Source organism: Rattus norvegicus, chromosome 10, assembly GCF_036323735.1.
Source record: "Rattus norvegicus strain BN/NHsdMcwi chromosome 10, GRCr8, whole genome shotgun sequence".
In the NCBI taxonomy this organism is placed as follows: domain Eukaryota; kingdom Metazoa; phylum Chordata; class Mammalia; order Rodentia; family Muridae; genus Rattus; species Rattus norvegicus.
In genome coordinates, this window is record NC_086028.1 from 94,288,658 (window position 1) to 94,306,677 (window position 18,020).

The window sequence follows — 18,020 nt, forward strand, 5'->3', positions numbered from 1 at the left end:
TACGAGAGTCCTCTGTGGAGAACCTTCTCCACTACGAGAGTCCTCTGTGGAGAATCTTCTCCACTACGAGAGTCCTCTGTGGAGAACCTTCTCCACTACGAGAGTCCTCTGTGGAGAACCTTCTCCACTACGAGAGTCCTCTGTGGAGAACCTTCTCCACTACGAGAGTCCTCTGTGGAGAACCTTCTCCACTACGAGAGTCCTCTGTGGAGAATCTTCTCCACTACGAGAGTCCTCTGTGGAGAACCTTCTCCACTACGAGAGTCCTCTGTGGAGAATCTTCTCCACTACGAGAGTCCTCTGTGGAGAACCTTCTCCACTACGAGAGTCCTCTGTGGAGAATCTTCTCCACTACGAGAGTCCTCTGTGGAGACTCCTCTATGTAGCTCTGTGCCCCATTTTAATTGGTTGTTTGGGTTTGTTGCTGGTATCTAACTTCTTGAGTTCTTTATATATTTTGGATATTAGCCCACTGTCAGATGAAGGGTTGGTGAAGATCCTTTCCCAATCCATAGGCTGCCTTTTGTCCTGTTGACAGTGTCATTTGCCTTACAGAAGCTTTGCAATTTCACGAGGTCTCATTTATCAATTGTTGATCTTAGAGACTGAGCCACTGGTGTTCTGTTCAGGAAATTGTCTCCTGTACTAATCGTTCAAGGCTTTTCTCCACTTTTTCTTCCATGAGATTTACTGTTTCTGGTTCTAAGTTGAGGTCCTTCTTCCACTTGGACTTGAGTTTTATGCAGGATGATAAATATGAGTCTATTTTCATTCTTCTACATGTAGATATCCAGTTAGACCAGCACAGTTTGTTGAAGATGCTTTCTTTTTTTCCATTGTATGGTTTTTGGATTCTTAATCAAAAATCAAGTGACCATAGGTGTGTGGGTTTATTTCGGGGTCTTCGATTTGATTTCATTGATCAACATGCCTGTCTCTGTACCAATACCATGCAGTTTTTATCACTACAGCTTGAGGTCAGGGATGGTGATTCCTCTGGAAGTTCTTTTGTTCTACATTATTTTGGCTATCCTGGATTTTTTTATTTTTCTTTATACTGTTGAGAATTGCTCTTTCAATGTCTATAAAAAATTGTGTTGTGATTTTGATGGGAATTACATTGAATCTGTACATTGATTTTTAGTAAGATGGCAGTTTTCCCTACCTTAATCCTGCCTATCCATGAGCATGGGAGATCTTCCCATCTTCTGATACCTTCAATTTCTTTCTTCCGGAACTTGAAGTTCTTGTCATATAGATCTTTCACTTGCTTGGTTAGAATTATACCAAGATATTTTATATTATTCATGGCTATTGTAAAGAATGCTATTTCCCTAATTCTTGGCCAGTTTATCATTTGTATAAAGGAGGGCTACTGATTTCTTTGAGTTAATTTTTTATCCAGCCATATTGCTTGAAGGTGTTTATCAGCTGTAGGAGTTCTCTGGTAGAATTTTCGGGGTCACTTATGTATACTATCATATCATCCACAAATATCAGTACTTTGACTTCTTTTCCAGTTTATATCCCCTTGATCTCCTTTAGTTGTCTTATTGCTCTGGCTAGAACTTCAAGTACTATCCTGAATAGATAGAGGGAGAATGGGCAGCCTTGTCTTGGGCCTGATTTTAGTGGAATTGATTTAAGTTTCTTTCCATTTACCTTGATGTTGGCTATTAGCTTGCTGTATATTGCTTTGATTACGTTTAGGTATGTACCTTGTATCCCTGATCTCTCCAATAATGTTAACATGAATTAGTGTTGGATTCTGTCAAAGGTTTTTCGGCACCAAATGAGATGATCATGTGATTATTTCTTTGTTTGTTTATATGGTGGATTATGTTCATGGCTTTTCATATACTGACCATCCTGTATGTCTGGGATGAAACCTATGTGATCATGAGAAATAATGTTTTATCTGGTCCTAGATTCAGTGTGCGAGTATTTTGTTCAGTATTTCTGCATCAGTGTTCATAAGAGAAATCAGTCTGAAGTTCTTTTTTTGTTGAGTCTTTGTGTGGTTTAGATGTCAGTGTGACTGTGGCCTCATAGAATGAGTTTGGCAGTGTTTCTTCTGTTTCTTTTTTGTGGAATAGTGTGTGGAGTCTTGGTGTTGGCTCTTCTTTGAATGACTGGTAGAAAACCATCTGATCCTGAGCTTTTTTTGTTTGGGAGACTTTTAATTACTGCTTCTATTTCTTTAGGGGTTATTGGGCTGTTTAAATAGTTTACCCGGTCTTGATTTAACTTTGGTAAGTGGTATCTGTCTAGAAAATCTATTTTATTAAGATTTTCCAATTTTGTGGAGTACAGGCTTTTGAAATAAGACGTAATGATTCTTTGAATTTTTCAGCGCCTGTTATATCTCCCTTTTCATTCCTGATTTTGTCTATTTGGATACTTGTCTCTGTCTTTTGGTTAGTTTGGCTAAGGGTTTGTCTATCTTGTTGGTTTTATTGATTCTTTGTATTGTGTTCTCTGTTCCTAACTGATTTCAGCCCTGATTTTGATTTTTTTTTTCCCTGCATTCTACTCCTCTTTGGTGTGCTTGCTTCTCCCCCCCCCCCCACCCTCCTCCAGGGCTTTCAGGTGTACTTTTAAATTGCAGTTATGAAAACTTTCAAATTTCTTTATGGAGGCACTTGGTGCTATGGACTTTGCTCATAGCCCTGCTTTCACTGTGTCCCACACATTTGGATATGCTGTGCCTTCGTTTTCATTGAATGCTAGAAAGTCTTTAATTTATTTCTTCCCTGACCCAGAGATCATCAAGTAGAGATTTCTGGTGTTTCTATTGTTGTTGAAGTCCAGCTTTAATCCATGGTGGTCTGTCTGATAAGATACAAGTTATTTCAGCTTTCTTGTATCTGTTGAGGCTTGCTTTGTGACAGACTATATGGTCAATGAAGTGCTGAGAAGAAATTATATTCTTTTGTGTTAGAGTGAAATATCCTATAGATGGTTGTTAGGTCTGTTTCATTCATAACGTCTGTTAGTTTTATTATTTCTATGTTTAATTTTTGTCTGGATGATCTGTTAATTGATGAGAGTGGGGTATTGAAGTCTCCCACGATTAATGTTTGGGTTCAATATACAATTTAAGTTTTAGCAATGTTTCTTTTCCAAATGTGGGTACCCTTGTGTTTGGGACATAGATGTTCAGAATTGAGGTATCATCTTGGTATATTTTTCCTTTGTTGAGTATGAGGCGTCCTTCCCTGTCTCTTTGGATTAATTTTGGTTGAAAGTCTATTTTATTACATATTAGAATGGCTACTCCAGCTTGCTTCTTGGGTGTTTTTGCTTAGAAAGCTTTTTTCAGCCCTTCACTATGAGATAATTATCTTTAGTGGCGAGGTGTATTTCTTGTATGCAGCAGAATGATAGATCTTGTTTTCACCTTCATTCTGTTAGCCTGTGTCTTTTTTATTGGGAAATTTGGTCCATTGATGGTGAGAGATGTCAGTGACCAGTGATTGTTTCCTGTTATTTTGATGTTGGTGGTATGAGTGTGTTTGTGTTTGTGTGTGTGTGTGTGTGTGTGTGTGTGTGTGTGTGTGTATGTCCCTTTTTTTTCTCATATGGAATTACTAATTTCCTGTGTTTTCTTGGATGTAGTTATCCTCCTTGGGTTGGAGTTTTCCTTCTAGTGTTTTTTGTAGGCTGAACTTAGAGATAGATATTGTTTGAATTGGGATTTGTCTTGAAATATCTTGTTTTCTCCATCTATGGTGATGAGAGTTTTGCTGGGTATAACTAGGTTGGCATCTCTGGGTTTGGTTTTGTTGTTGTTGTTGTTGTTGTTGTTGTTTTTGTTTTTTGGGTTTTTTTGTTGGTTTGTTTTTAGGAGTTCCCAGGTATCTGTCCAGACCCTTCTAGATTTTAGAGTCTCTGTTGAGAAGTTGGGTGTAATTCTGATAGGTCTGCCTTTGTATGTTACCTGAACTTTTTCCTTTGCCACTTTTAATTTTCTTTCTTTGTTCTGTAGATTTTCTGTTTTGATTATTATGTGATGGGAGGAGTTTCTTTTCTGGTCCAGTCTAATTGGTATTCTGTAAGCTTCTTACATGATTGTAGTTATCTCTGTCTTTAGGTTGAGAAAGTTCTATTCTATGATTTTGTTGAGAATATTGTCTGGGCTTTGGAGCTGGGAATCTTCGCCTTCTTCTATCCCTACTATTCTTAGGTTAGGTCTTCTCATGGTATGTCAGGTTTCCCGGATGTTTTGTGTCAAGAATTTTCTAGATTTAACACTTTCTTTGACTGATGTGTCAATGTCTTCTACTTTATCTGCTGTGCCTGAGGTTCTCTCTCCATCTCCTGGATTCTGCTGCTGATCCTTGCCTCTGCTCTTCCTGTTCTCTTCCCTAGGTTTTCCATCTCCAGGACTCCCTCAGTTTGTGCTTTCTTTATCGCTTCTATTTCCACTTTCAGGTCTTGCACAGTTTTACTTGTTTACTTCACCCGTTTATCGTGTTTGTCTGTACGTCTTACAGGCATTTATGTGTCTCCTCTCTAAAGAATTCTACCTGTTTAACTGTATTTTCCTGCATTGCTTTAAGGGATTTCATCATTTTCTCTTTAAAGGTCTCTATCTTGTTAAGATTAAACTTCAGACCATTTTCTATGATTCGGCTGTGTTGGGATAACCAGAGCTTGCTGTGGTAGGGCAGTCGTGCTCTGAGGATGTCAGACTGCTCTGGCGTTGGTTGATTGTGTTCTTTTGGGGTCCTTTAGCTTTTTCCCTGGATGTTGCTGTTGTAGTAGGTGTTGGGAGGAGGGTCAACTTCAATGGTCCTGGTGTGGCAGGCCTCTGATGGGTATCCTTGGGCTGTGTGGTTCAGGACCTGTAGACCTATATGGTTCAGGATCTGCAGGTCTCTTCTCTATGGTTCAGGAGCCTCAGATCTGATGAAGATGGGCAAAGTGGTGGGGGGAGAATGGAGGGCCACCTGGGCAGTCAGCCTGCTCAGGGCAGCTTGGTGTGCACAGAGGACTCAGCCAGCAGGGAAGATGGCTAGGAGAAGGGAAGCTCACTGGTATGGTTCAGGATCCACAGGTCTGATGAAGATGAGGTAGGGGAGAATGGGGCCTGGGTTAATTTTTATAATATTAATGTAATAAAGTTATTTTTTTAAGAATTAAAACTTACTGCATGACATGACTTCCTATAATTTCTTGCCATGCCATAGTGTCTTCCCTGTAGAAGCTATTTCACATAGATACTTCTGTTTTCATAAATTCGTGTGTGTGTGTGTGTGTGTGTGTGTGTGTGTGTGTGTGTGCGTGTAGTGTAGTGTATAGTGTATTATATGATTATATGGTGTCTTGGCATACAGTTGAAAACAGGTAAGATGCTCTGATTTAAAAAACACCCACAATTTCCAAATGTCTACAAGGGACAGACATTGTACTAGAAACATTTAATCTTCTCTGTGTCCAAAGAAAGTCAGCCCTGCCATCTTTATGCCACCAGTGGCCATATAAGCCCACACTTAGTGGCCGTGTCAAACACGTCACCTGACTTCTAGCCCTTTGTTCCTATCGTGATGACTTCGCAGTCCATGTCTATTCAGTATAAGAAAGGAAGAAACAAACAAGCTGGTGCTGGTTCCAAATCACAGGCTCCCTGAGGGTGACAGGAGAATAAACCCGGATGTCAAAATGCCCGTGACAGTAGCTACTGCCGTTGACCTTTTACAGGCAGAGCAGTGAGCCGGGCAAAGGAAGTGAGCTCAGGGCAGATTTGCTCTTTAGTGGGAGTGCAGTGACAGGCAGGCCCAAGCAGCGTGGGTCTACTTGTGCAGAAGGTCACCTGAGCACAGTTCTCTGTCCAAGACACTCGTGACAAAAATAATTTAAAAACAAGCTTGTCAAAAACACAAAACTTTCTGGAGCTCCCTAGAGGGCTTCGGCCTCTCCATTTTGTGGTAAAATGTGACTTCAGGTAAAACTTTGTTGACACCACTTAAATTCATGGCAAAACTTCACACAGAAAATTCCATAATATGTTGAGAGTTGGGAACTCCAGAAATCCCAAATGCACAATAGGGAAGGATTCAGGAACTACTCTCAGCCTTTTCTTCTTGACTTCTTTTTGATCATCAAAGTTGCTTTCATGTCTGCAGTGACAATGGCTTTAGAGTGTTTCTTACACTAACCCCCTGATATCTCCCATTAGGGTACAGTTTACCAAAGACACATCGGGAAATACCCACAGGTAATGCTCAGTGTTCCTTAGTCACTGCCACCTCAAGGTATTAGCTTCTTTCCACAAGTTTCTAGAATGTAGCTGGAACAGAAAGGCCAGGTGTTTCAAGAAAAATGAGTAACGAGGAATCTGTACTTAATAAATCTTAATAAATAAATAATATTCATCTGTAACTTAATTTAACCTTTTATCAAAATTTGACTCATGTTCCCCCTTTCAGTTGATGACCCCAAGAGAATCATTCAATAGGACTAGGGCTCCCTTGGTGATGGCTTCCTAGGGTCTGCGTCTGCGTGGACCTCTGGTATCTGAAATGTTGACAGCACCCTGATAGGCCTTGCCTTTTCATCACCCATCAAAGTGGCTACAGTAGCAGCAGCTGGCCCTACATCACCAACCAAACAACTGAGCTGAACGTAAAACAGCTACTTAGAGCTTTATTCTTTTTCTTGTCGACTAAATATTATTATCCTGATACTAGTTGCATAAAAAACCAAATTGAAACTGGCAGAATTACAAAAGACAATTTCCTAGGCTGCTTTTTATAACTTACTTGCTTTTTAAAAAAAAAAAAGTTTAAACTGTTTCTGGTTTTCATTTAAGAAAAATTCCTGTGTTTTGATTTTACAAAAACAAAAAATGAATGAGGCATTTTAAAAGCTCTGTTTTTAATTAAAAACAAAAGGCTGCTTCTCACCAGGTCTTGATGGGTGGTAGCCTTTATGCCCTGGTGCCATCGGCTCTGCTCTTCTCCCCACTGGCAGATCAGCGAGCCAGGCATAGCTGCAGAGAGCACACCGCCATCAGGGAGTCCAAAGGAAACCCTGGCCCACATGTGCAGTCAGAGAACTCGGATGAACATTTACTAGTTCCCTAAGTTAACCTTACAAAACTGTGATCCACCCTGTAGTCCTCAAATAGTGAGGTTGTGAAATAAATACACCATTATCTATCCGCACCAGGCATTAGCATTGTTTCCAATCCCAGGTAAGACCTGGGCAGTAGAGCCACAACTGCAGGAAGGGGTGAGGAATGGAGCTCCAGCAGACTTCCTCCTCGTGCAGAGACTGTGCTGCCTCCGATGAGTGCTTCTGAGGTTGATGACCCACGGAGGGCTGGGTGTGCTCCGCTCCTCTCTGGAGTTCTTCTACCGCTCCAGCTCAGGTATAGAGCAGAACATTGTGGCTAAACCCAAAACCCATCTTTGGGACCAAATGTTTTATAATTCACAAGGAGAATAGATTATTAAACTGACCAATTATGGAGAAAAGAAGGAAAAAAGAGATACTCTAACCTCTTACTTGGTATTTGTAACACTGTGCAGCATACTTTTCTAACAGTGTCATGAAACAGTGTCAGACTCTGCCCTATTACAGTGGGTTCTAAACACACGTAACAAGCCCCCTGTTTCAGACTGGTGATCTGAAAGTTGAAAACATAATTAGCTTTCATATTGATTTCATTGATTTTGCCAGTGGCTAAGGAAAGATTTTTATTAGCTCTCATGGTCTCTTGATACATTGTTGACTTTCTCCTTTTTCATATTGGATTTCATTGACCACTTTGTTTCTCAGAAAAAAATATTTTAAATAAGTTAGCATTTCAAAGCCAACACTTGAAAGACTTCCTTATTAGTCATCTTGTGTGCTCACCGTGTGAGGAAGAGGTACTCCTTTCCCACCTACTTACCGCTTCCTATGTTCTCCCTACCTGGTGGTGAGGACGGAGCCCAGAGCCACTAAGCCACTTCAGTCCTCACAGGCACTCCACCCAAGACAATGCCAGGTCTGAGAAGACTTCAAGACAGATGATGGTGGACCCTGCCAACAAGGGTCACAGTACTAAGAAGCTGATGTCTGTGTGGACTCCGGGCAGGGACTCAGAGTGGGGGTTTGCTTCCACAAAGCTGCGGAATAGGAAGAGCAGGAGCCTGTGTCACCTCACATCCCCATGGTCCCTGGGAGAGGAGGGTGAGGAGGATTCAGCCAGGAGAAGGTTGGACTCCCAGGCCCTGTTGACAAGGTGTGGTCTCAAGAGAGCCAGGAGCAAAGCAGCTCCTTCCATGGCTGTGGGGAGAGAGCTAGTGCTTCCTCTCCAGAAGCCTTCAGTGAAAAGCTCCTGGCTCCCATCTATCCTACTGCCAAACTAGCTTTGTGGCCAGCCTTTTTGATTGCCATTGCTCCTAATAGTATGTGATGTGTCCAGGTCTAGACTGTACAGGCACAGGTAGTCAATAAGCTATTTTCAATTATGTAATTTCTAAAAGTCACTCACCCCTTACTTTTCAGTCATAGTTTTGTAGGCCCAGCTTTATGGTTAAGACATAAACATACTGGTTAATTCAAGAGAGAATTTAATGACCAAAGCCAGTCTCAGTGGTGACTGTGTGCTTATGTCTGAGGGTGTCCCAGAGACCCCATCAAGACCCAAGGAGAGGAAGTGATGTGGCAGTAAAAGCATTGTGGTTCTCACCCACCCTTGTCTCTACAAGCCTTACGTTATTGGTCAGGTCCCTTCCTCGTCCATTAACTGTTCTTCCCACAGGGTTCTTGGTAACATCAAACAAGATGGCGATGATAAAACATGCACCACAGTGTGTGCAGTTAGCTGTTCATAGCAGGGAAGGGGGCCTCTGAGCTGGACACTAAATGAACCGAGAAAAGGCATTCCAGTCAGGGAACAGAGTGGGAGGAGTTGCGAGCAGAGCTACTCTGAAGTGGGCAGAGGATGCTAAATGATGTCTTGGTCAGTAAAGAGGAAAACAGGCCCAGAACACTGCTTTCATTCATTTGTCAACAGAGAGAGAGAGAGAGAGAGAGAGAGAGAGAGAGAGAGAGAGAGAGAGAGAGAGAGAGAAAGAGAGAGATCTGCATTGTCACTGACTGCTCTTCACTAAGCACAGGTGTGTGTCAGGGTAGTTGGTGACCACTCTTAGGTGGGGTGCTCGGGGGTTTCAGTCATTGTCAGCACTGGAGACTTCTTTCAAATGGAGAGTGCTACACAGTCTCGTTTAGCTCTTGCAAAGATTAATCAGTAACAGTAGATGGGAGATCCATTCAGACATTTTAGCATTGAAATTCACATTGCAAGTTTTAAGAGAAACATGAAAGACTTGATGTCACAAAGAATAGAAAGGGTAGATAGGAAGATTTACTCACAAGGAAAATTTCTCAAAACACAGATGTGGAAGCGGAAGTAAAAAATGTATCAAAACTATCTAAGGGGTTGTTGTTGTTGTTGTTGTTGTTGTTGTTGTTATTGTTTTTGTTTGTTTTTTTTAATGACAAGATGACACGATAGACTACTATGGTTATTTCTGAGACGTTAAGATCAACACTCAAGTGGAAACATGGAGTTTGAGAAGTACCAACTCCAGAAAGAACCCATGTGCTGTGAGCATGAGTGGGAGTGCAGCAGAAACCCACAGCAGGAGCATGGGTACCAAGAGGCCCTGAGCAGCCATGGTCAGGACCAACTCAAGGGTCTCAAGAGACAGGCAGGTACGAAGGAGTCAAGTGGGTGTAGAAAGATAGGAACTGCATTCTGTTGGATAAGGACTCCCACTTTATGACATCTGCAGACCATTTGGATCACTCTGTGGAAGCATTGTTGTTTCAACCCCATACTGAACCTTGCCTCCCCTCTGCCCCCCATCCCCTTCCCCTTTCCCTCTGTCTTCTGTGCTGTGTAGAACTTCTGTAGTCTCCATTGAAGGTTTTCCCATCCAGCTTCCTTGGATTCTGACTATGCGCTGAGGGTAGGACTATGTGCTGGAACCATGCTAGGTCTGTCAGCACTTAGCCCTTTGCCCACACCACGCAGTGCTCTTGAAGTATGATGGGAAAAGGAAAAAGGAAGGAAGGAAGGAAGGAAGGAAGGAAGGAAGGAAGGAAGGAAGGAAGGAAGGGAGGGAGGGAGGGAGGGAGGAAGGAAGGAAGGAAGGAGCAGCAGAGCAGGGGGAGAGGATTCAGAAGAGAAAGCAGGAAGGAAGGTTAACAGCATCACATGCTATAGGGAGTCTAAAGCAGAAGAGTTGTTCTAAAGCCACAGAACTTGGCTCATGGGCACCTTTAGTGCCCTCCTAAACATATCCTAAGTAACTCTCTAGGCTTCTGTTTGTCTAGACTTTTATGAAAATACTACTGCAGCTGTTCATCTGATGTGGTCATTTCATTTGCTAAGATCATTCATGGCTCTTCGAAACCTCTGTGGCCCTCAGTTTTTCCCCAAACATTAGAGCACAAAGGGTTGGGAACCAGGGAAAACTAAGATGGAGATGACAGGACCCGCTCCATGCAGCCCTCCTTTCTGCTCACCTCTAAAATACGGCAGATTTTCCTCCTGAATTTCTCTTAAAAGAGCCTCTCAGGAACCAGTGAGATAACTCAGCAGATAAAAGCACTTAGTTGTCAAGCCTGATGACCTGAGTTCTATCTCTCCAGCTCACAATGGAAGGAGAGAAGCGACCTCAAAATGTTGTCCTCTGATTTACACATAAACACACACACACGCACGCGCACACACACACACAAAGAGAGAGAAAGAGACAGAGACAGACAGAAAGAGAACACTATCTCACAGCAGACTTCTGCCCATGCACATAGCATACACACCCAATAATAAGAAAATATGTTTAATGTCCTGAGAAATGCAGAGTGAAAGGACATTCAGGAGTCCTTTGTCATCCTGCTTCTTCCTTCTTAGGTCCGGGAGATGGAGGAAGTCTGGGGCTTTTAGTGTTACGTGGCTTTCAGGTGGTGACAGCATGGCACCTGCAGTGTCTCATACCCTTCCACCTGTTGCACCCCTACAACTGCTAGGGCCTGTTTTTCCAAGAAGTCTGCATGCCTACCACAATGCTCAGTGATATGCCAGGGAAACATGGGTAGAGCAGACCTCAAGTCAGTGTGTTCAAAGCTCTCGGTTTACAGCATTCTTATCGTTAGCCCCCCCACCCCCGCATCATCAAGGGCAGCCAGCAAATCCATAGAGCCCAGTAAGGACGGCCCTAAAGAGCCGGAGTTGTGAAGACAGAAAGTCGATTAAGCAATAATCGTGACAATTGTTAAAAGGAAGAATTGGTCTTCTACAAATTTCCAAGCCTTTAATTTCCCCATTTTCCATAATGGATTTTAAAACTTCCCAGTCTTGGCTGCTGTGGGCTAATTCATCTGCAGTGAACTCTATTTGAAAGTACTAACAACGCTAAACTCTGCTTTCTCCCAGAGCATATTATGAAAACAGGAATAATAATTGCAACAGAAATATAATTCAAAGGCTTTTATTGACTTTTCACGTTTAATGGTTATTATTCTGGCTTGTTTCAAGTAATTTTAATAACCACAGTTTATTTACAAAATTGAGACTGCTTCTTTTGTTCCTGTGCCAGCAAAGTGCATTTGTTCCCAGACAGTGGGCTGAGGCTTCCTCCTAAGGCTGGGGTTGTTATGAAGGATAGAAACGCATTTAGTTTTGGCCACATCTTCTCAATGAGCTTGACTAACGTGTGTCTCAAACACTTGAACTCGGTGTCAGGACAATATATTTTTATGACAATACACATCTCAGAATGTTCCTTATAAAGCACTTTGTCCGGGAGACGTCAGTAGTGAGGCAAGTCAAGCACTTGTCCCTAAACCCCTCACTAAAAAAAAAAAAAATGTTCACAGTCATCACAGTGGTTTTGAGGCAAACTGAAAGCTCTCTCCTGATGTGAATATGCTCTGTGTTTCCTCCTTCCTTTCCAGAGTCTCTTTGTTTTGAGCCTCAGTGGACCTATTGTGCTGGGGACAAGAGAAGGGGCGGGACCCCTGCTGTGCCTGCTGCGTGGTTTTAATCCTGTGCTTTGCTGACATATCAGCTGCAAGTATCAGCCAGGCACCCACCACACCACTGCAGCTGTTTGTCCAGAGAGCATTTTCTGCATTGCTGAAGTGGCTCTGTCCTTGCAGCCCCAGCACTGCACGGGCTCCAACACGGCACTGCGCACTCTAGGCAAGGCTGTCTGTCTAGGATGGTGCTCATTTTATGCCCTTCTAATGAAGTAATTTGATGATGTTTTCTCACTTCTTTTATTAGATAGTTTGGGTCTAATTTTAGAACTTTTTAAGACATTTTTTAATCCTCAAATGATTTATTCCAAACCAATAAATATAGAGACTTTAAAAATTATACAGCAGAAACAAAAACCAAGTTGCTTCTTTACCATCTTTTAAATTCAATGGGTAAGAATTGTGAAACATTCACCTTGATATGGAATGGGGTCTCTCGGGACGATGGGAAGGAGCCTATGTCCCTGAGCCCCACCTTATCAAGGCTTAAGTTTCTGGCGGTCACATAGCACTGAATTTCTGGAGTGGAGTGAACAGTTGGAAAGAGGAAGTGAGCGAGAGGTAAGCAGAGATGGTGCAGAGGCTGGGGTGAAGCAGCCTGATGAAGACAGCAAGGGGTTTCACCTACCTGCCTGTGTGCTCAGAAGAGAGAGCACCCAGCACTCAAAACTGCCACCAACTCTAGTTCCCTTTTCACCTTAGTACAGCCAAAAAAAATCTCCTTTTCCTGTCGGAAAAAAAAGCCATCGGGAGTAGAGGCTATTGAGGTTGACCAGCTGTAAGCCAGTTAAAGTAGACGTAAGGAAGCAGTGAACCGTTTGCAGGCAGAGGCTGCGATGCATCACTCAGTCATCGAGGGTCAGGTACAGGGGCCCACGCCTTTAAAGCCAGCACTCGGGAGGTAGAAGCAGGCCGATCTCTAAGAATTTGAGGCCGGCCTTGTCTACATAGCAAGTTCCAGGCCAGACAATGAGATCCTGTCTCAAAATAATCAAAAAGGAAGGGAGGAAAGGATAGATGGATGGATGGAAGGAAGGGAGGAAGGAAGGATGAAAAAGAAAGGAAGGAAGGAAAGGAAAAGAAACACTAGAAAGGGAAAAGAAAACTCAATAAGTGGGAGCATATAATACTCTAACAAAGAACTTGCACCCATGTCTTGTGGCTTACAGCCACCTATAACTACAGTTCAAGGAAATCTGAACTCCTCTGGCTTCCATGGGCACGTATCCTTGCACATACACACACACACACACACACACACACACACACACGGGGGTGTGGGAGAGGAGAGAGAGAGAGAAGAGGGAGAGGGAGAGAGGGAAAAAGGGGCACAGAGAGACAGAGACAGAGACAGACAGAGAGGAGAGAAATAAAAGTAAAATCTTTTAAAAAAATCAGGATAATTACAAGTAGAAAAATAGTATAAATAGTCAAACACTGAGTTAGATGGGGAAAAAGAGCTAGTAAAGAATATAATATCACAGGCATGATTAAGACGTTAATAGTGGCCTGTTTTGAATGAAACTGCCTAGTACTTCTGTAGACATGGCAAGAAAGCTTGCTTATGCTGTAAGGGTTCCTACTACCAAGGAATTAGGTAGTTAAGATCTCCACAGGTTTGTGATGAAGGGGCTAGGAGGTGTCCTGATGATTGAGACAAAGAAGACATTTTTGGTACTGACCTGGCAAAGATGTCATGAGCTCTTTCTATACAGAGGAAAAGGCACAATGTGGCTCTCTGACCCTGTTCTCAGAGAAGCATCAGCAGCCCTGCACCCTGCAGGGACCAAAGCAGGAACTCAACTTCCTGCTCTGCCCTTCAGCTTCAGATTCTACGTGAATGGATGCAGTCACATGAAAGAAAAAACAGAAACTAGTGTGGCTGATCTCTAGTATTCCATCCAGTACCTATGATTTTGAGGTTCTGTATGACTTGGCAAAGACAGAAATCACAGGACAACTCAAGGACAACTGAGAAACCTACCACACTTTACCAGACATTCAGCAAGCACCTGCCGCGTCACTGGCACACGCACTGCCAAGCCTTTGTGTACGCGCTCCATAGTTTTCTGCATTCCTATATGAATCTTAGACAGGAGGGTTGGGGAGATCGCTAAGGCTGTTGAGTGTTTGCTGTATAAGCCCAAGTTCAGATCCCCAGCGTCCACATAAAACAGCCATGCACTGTGTATTGTGTACTCCAGTACTGGAGGCTGAGACCTGGTATTAATCCCCAGTACCAGGATATCCAATACCTTCTCCCCCCTTGCAAAGTCACAGACATAAATGCAACACAAAATATTCATACACAGAAAATAACAAAATAAAATATTTTTGGATGTACTTGCCAGAGAGCTGAGAAAGTTCAGAAATAAAATCCCTGCCTAGTGGCCTTGGGTTTATCCCTCAGTCTCATTCTGGGTCTGTAATCTTTCATGTTGAAATATTTTTAACAAGTTGTAAATATTCTATAACAAGTATAGTATTACTGTGTGTGCACATCCACATGTGTGTCTATGCGTGTGCCTGTGTTCATCTTTGCGTCTGAGGAACCCTTCAACCCTGTTTTCTGAATCTGTAGTTACTCTGATTACTTTTTCTTTATCTAGCTTCTAGCTCACTAATTTTCTTCTTAGCTGTATCTAATCTACTAGGCCCATCTTAAATATTGATTATATTTTTCAGTTAGAATTTCTACTTAGTTCTTTTTAATTTTTTAATCTTATACCAAAGTTCACAATCATTTTCCTAATTCTCTTGCATATATAGCTTGATTCTTTTAAAATATGTGTGTGATCACCATATTCTAAAGCAAAGTTGGGCAGGGTCATTTAATCACTTTTCTTTTGAACTGACTGAATTGAGTGTCGATGCTTCATAGGGAGCTTTGTAGAAATGATTTAAGATCTAGGATGATGTTAATTTCTTCCTGAGAGAATTGACATTTGTAGTCAGGTAGCCGCAGTCTCAATCTGGAATAACTCCACTTCATTTTCAGAGACAGAGATGATCTAAAACCAGACTTTGTCTGTTTCCAAGTCAGTCACTCCTACTCACAGAATGTAACCTTTTGGCGTATGCCCAAAGCATGGGGTTTTACCAGACCCTCCCCCTTAGAAAGCCCCAGACTGCAATTTCATGTGTGAGAGACTTAAACCACCTATTCAGTTTCCCATCCATGACTCTAGACATCGGCCAAGCCCACTACATGAACTGCTCCCAGTGCCAGTCCTGGCTCTACGTGATCTTGGCCTGATTCTTCTCTGCCCAGTCAGTTCTCTAGGGATCTGAAGCAAACTGGGAAAGGATGGTCTAGGGTTCCATTGCTCACAGTGCAAGCCCAGCATCTGCTCTTCTACCTAATGCTTTCCTCTCCTTTCCTCGTGTGACCTATTGGAGCTTTAAAGACATAGTCAGTATATCAAGGATCTGCTAGTTGTGTACATTGCACGTATTCCTAGTTGCTATTCTTTTAAGAGGTGTGTGTGTGTGTGTGTGTGTGTGTGTGTGTGTGTGTGTGTGTATTTGTATGTGTGCACTGAGAAAGAACTTAGTCTTTACCTATGCTCAACACTCGTCCACTGAGCTGTATTCCCATCTCCCTCCTTTTGCCTGAAGGTCTTGCTAAATTGCCCAGGCTAGCCTAAAACCCACTCTGTGACTTTGTGTTTGCCACCTCCTTGCTTCATCCTAGGAAGTCCACTGAGTAGCTGCGACTGTGACACAAGGCCCAGCTAACTGTCTTTCCCTAGGTGACTTTCTAGATGGTTATTTAGGAAGGCTCTCTGATCCAGGTAATGAAGTACAGAGTTCTGGTTGGTACGTTTACCATTTACTATATATCCTGTGACGTAAGGCTGTGAGAGACAGAATGGTTCTAGTAGAGATGATTTTCTTAATCCCTGAAATCTGTAGGTATGATTAAAGAAAAAAGACTTTACAAGTGTGAGCAAGGTAACCTTAGAAAGAGATTATCCCAAGTGCTGTGCCAATCCAAACAGAAGACTACTGTGGGCAGAGAACTTCCTCTGGCAGAAACAAAGAGCAGGGCAATGGGGTGTTCATGGCCAGGGGCAGAGGGGGCAATAGTACAGCCGGTCAGAGTGCTGAGAAAGGCCAAGCACAGCATTCCCTTTGAAGACCAAGGAGACATCAACGCATACTTATAATTATGAGGAGGAGCACAGGCCTCTGAGCTGACAGCCAGCAAGGAAATGTACCTGTGAGGAACTGAACTTGCCCATAACATGCATAGGCAAGGAAAGAGTGCTTTTCAGAGGCTCCAAATAGGACCTTGGACCAGATTTTTGCCCTTGTGATACCCATATCCCCAGCTGATCCCCTCAGACTTCTGACCTGTAGAACTATCAGATAGCAAATTCATGTCAGCAATAAATAGCAGATCATTTGTGATGATAGAAAATTAATATAGGAATGTTACTTTATTAGTATTATTTCCAAATAGATAGTTATTAATATCATTTTTGAGACATAATTCCTACATTTAAGAAAAAAGGCATCTTTATCAAACATTAAATTTGCTGTATAAATGTGAATCTATTTGGAACTCTTTTCCTCTTTCTCACTTGTTTATCTCGTGCAGATCCCAGTTATATGCTACAAGTGCTGAGGAACACTGCTCAGTTCCAATCCCAGCTCTGTCGCTCCCATTGTAGATCCTCCAGCAAGCAGCTCCACTTGTCCCTTCCATGTCCCTACCCTGAAAGGGTTAATCCCCACCTCACTGAGTTTATGTGCAAGGCAGCTCCGTTCTATGGTTGGAAGAGCACAGATGTGGAACTGACATCATCCTGGGCTGGCTCCTCCCTGCATTGTCTTGATTACTCCCAGGCCTTCCTCCTTGTGTGCTTCATGATCTAAGCCTCCGGAGTTTCTTTTCTAGAATCCCTCTGATGGGCCGACTGGTATAACACTGAGTTTATGAATTATTTTAGGATAATCGGTGTCTTTGCAATATTGACTCTTCTTGTCATGCCCTTCACAACTCTGCATTTCATGGGCTATTCTTCAGTACGCTTCGGGCCAGCTGACCCGTGTCTCCAGGTGGAGGTCTATTTATAGTAAATTGATTTCAGCTATTGTGGAATTTTCTTTTTTCTTCTGTGGATTTCCCTTATATTTTCTGCATGGCTACCACTTACAGTTGAGGGAAGTATTCAAAGTTTTTGCAAAGGAAGTTTTTGAGTATTACAAAGGAAGAGAAAGAGGGTGTCTTAGTTAGGGTTTGACTGCTGTGAACAGACACATGGCCAAGGCAAGTCTTATAAGGACAACATTTAATTGGGGCTGGCTCACAGGTTCAGAGGTTCAGTCCAGTGTCATCAAGGTGGAAACATGGCAGCATCCAGACAGGCATGGTGCAGGCAAAGCTAAGAGTTCTACATCTTCATCTGAAGGCTGCTAGCAGAGTACTGACTTCCAGGCAGCTAGGGTGAGGGTCTTAGAGCCCCACACCCACAGCAGCCACACTTAATAGTGCCATTCCCTGAGCCAAGCATCACAAACCACCACAGAGGAACAGACAGACAGATAGACCTGTGCTATATAAGCAGAATCAGTCTGGTATTCAGTTTTAGGAGTTTTCACTATGTCTGCTGAGTTTTCTAAGTAAACGTTTCTATTGTTCCTGAGCAGATGACACCTTCGTCCTGCCTTCCATCCCTTATCCCAACTAGCACTGTTTCCCAGCTCAGGCCTGCAGTGTGGCATCGAGCCTCTATTCCATTGGAATAATGTCCTTCCTAAGGGCTTCTTTTTTAAAAAACAAAAGATTTTACTTATTAGAGTGGAGAGTTGGCTCAGTGGTTAAGAGTATTTGCTGCTCTTCCTGAAGACCAGGGTTCAATTCCCAGCTCCTACATGTTGGCTCACAACCATCTGTAATTGTAATTGCAGTTCAACAGAATCCAATAACTTCTTGTGGCCTCCATGGTCCACATACACATAGTGCATAGATA

General features: G+C 42.6%; 1 protein-coding gene across 9 annotated transcripts in view; it reads left to right on the forward strand.

The window, feature by feature from the left end:
* Nucleotides 1-18,020, forward strand: part of Cep112 (centrosomal protein 112) — a 467,050-nt gene that overhangs the window by 423,028 nt on the left and 26,002 nt on the right. The window lies entirely within an intron of this gene.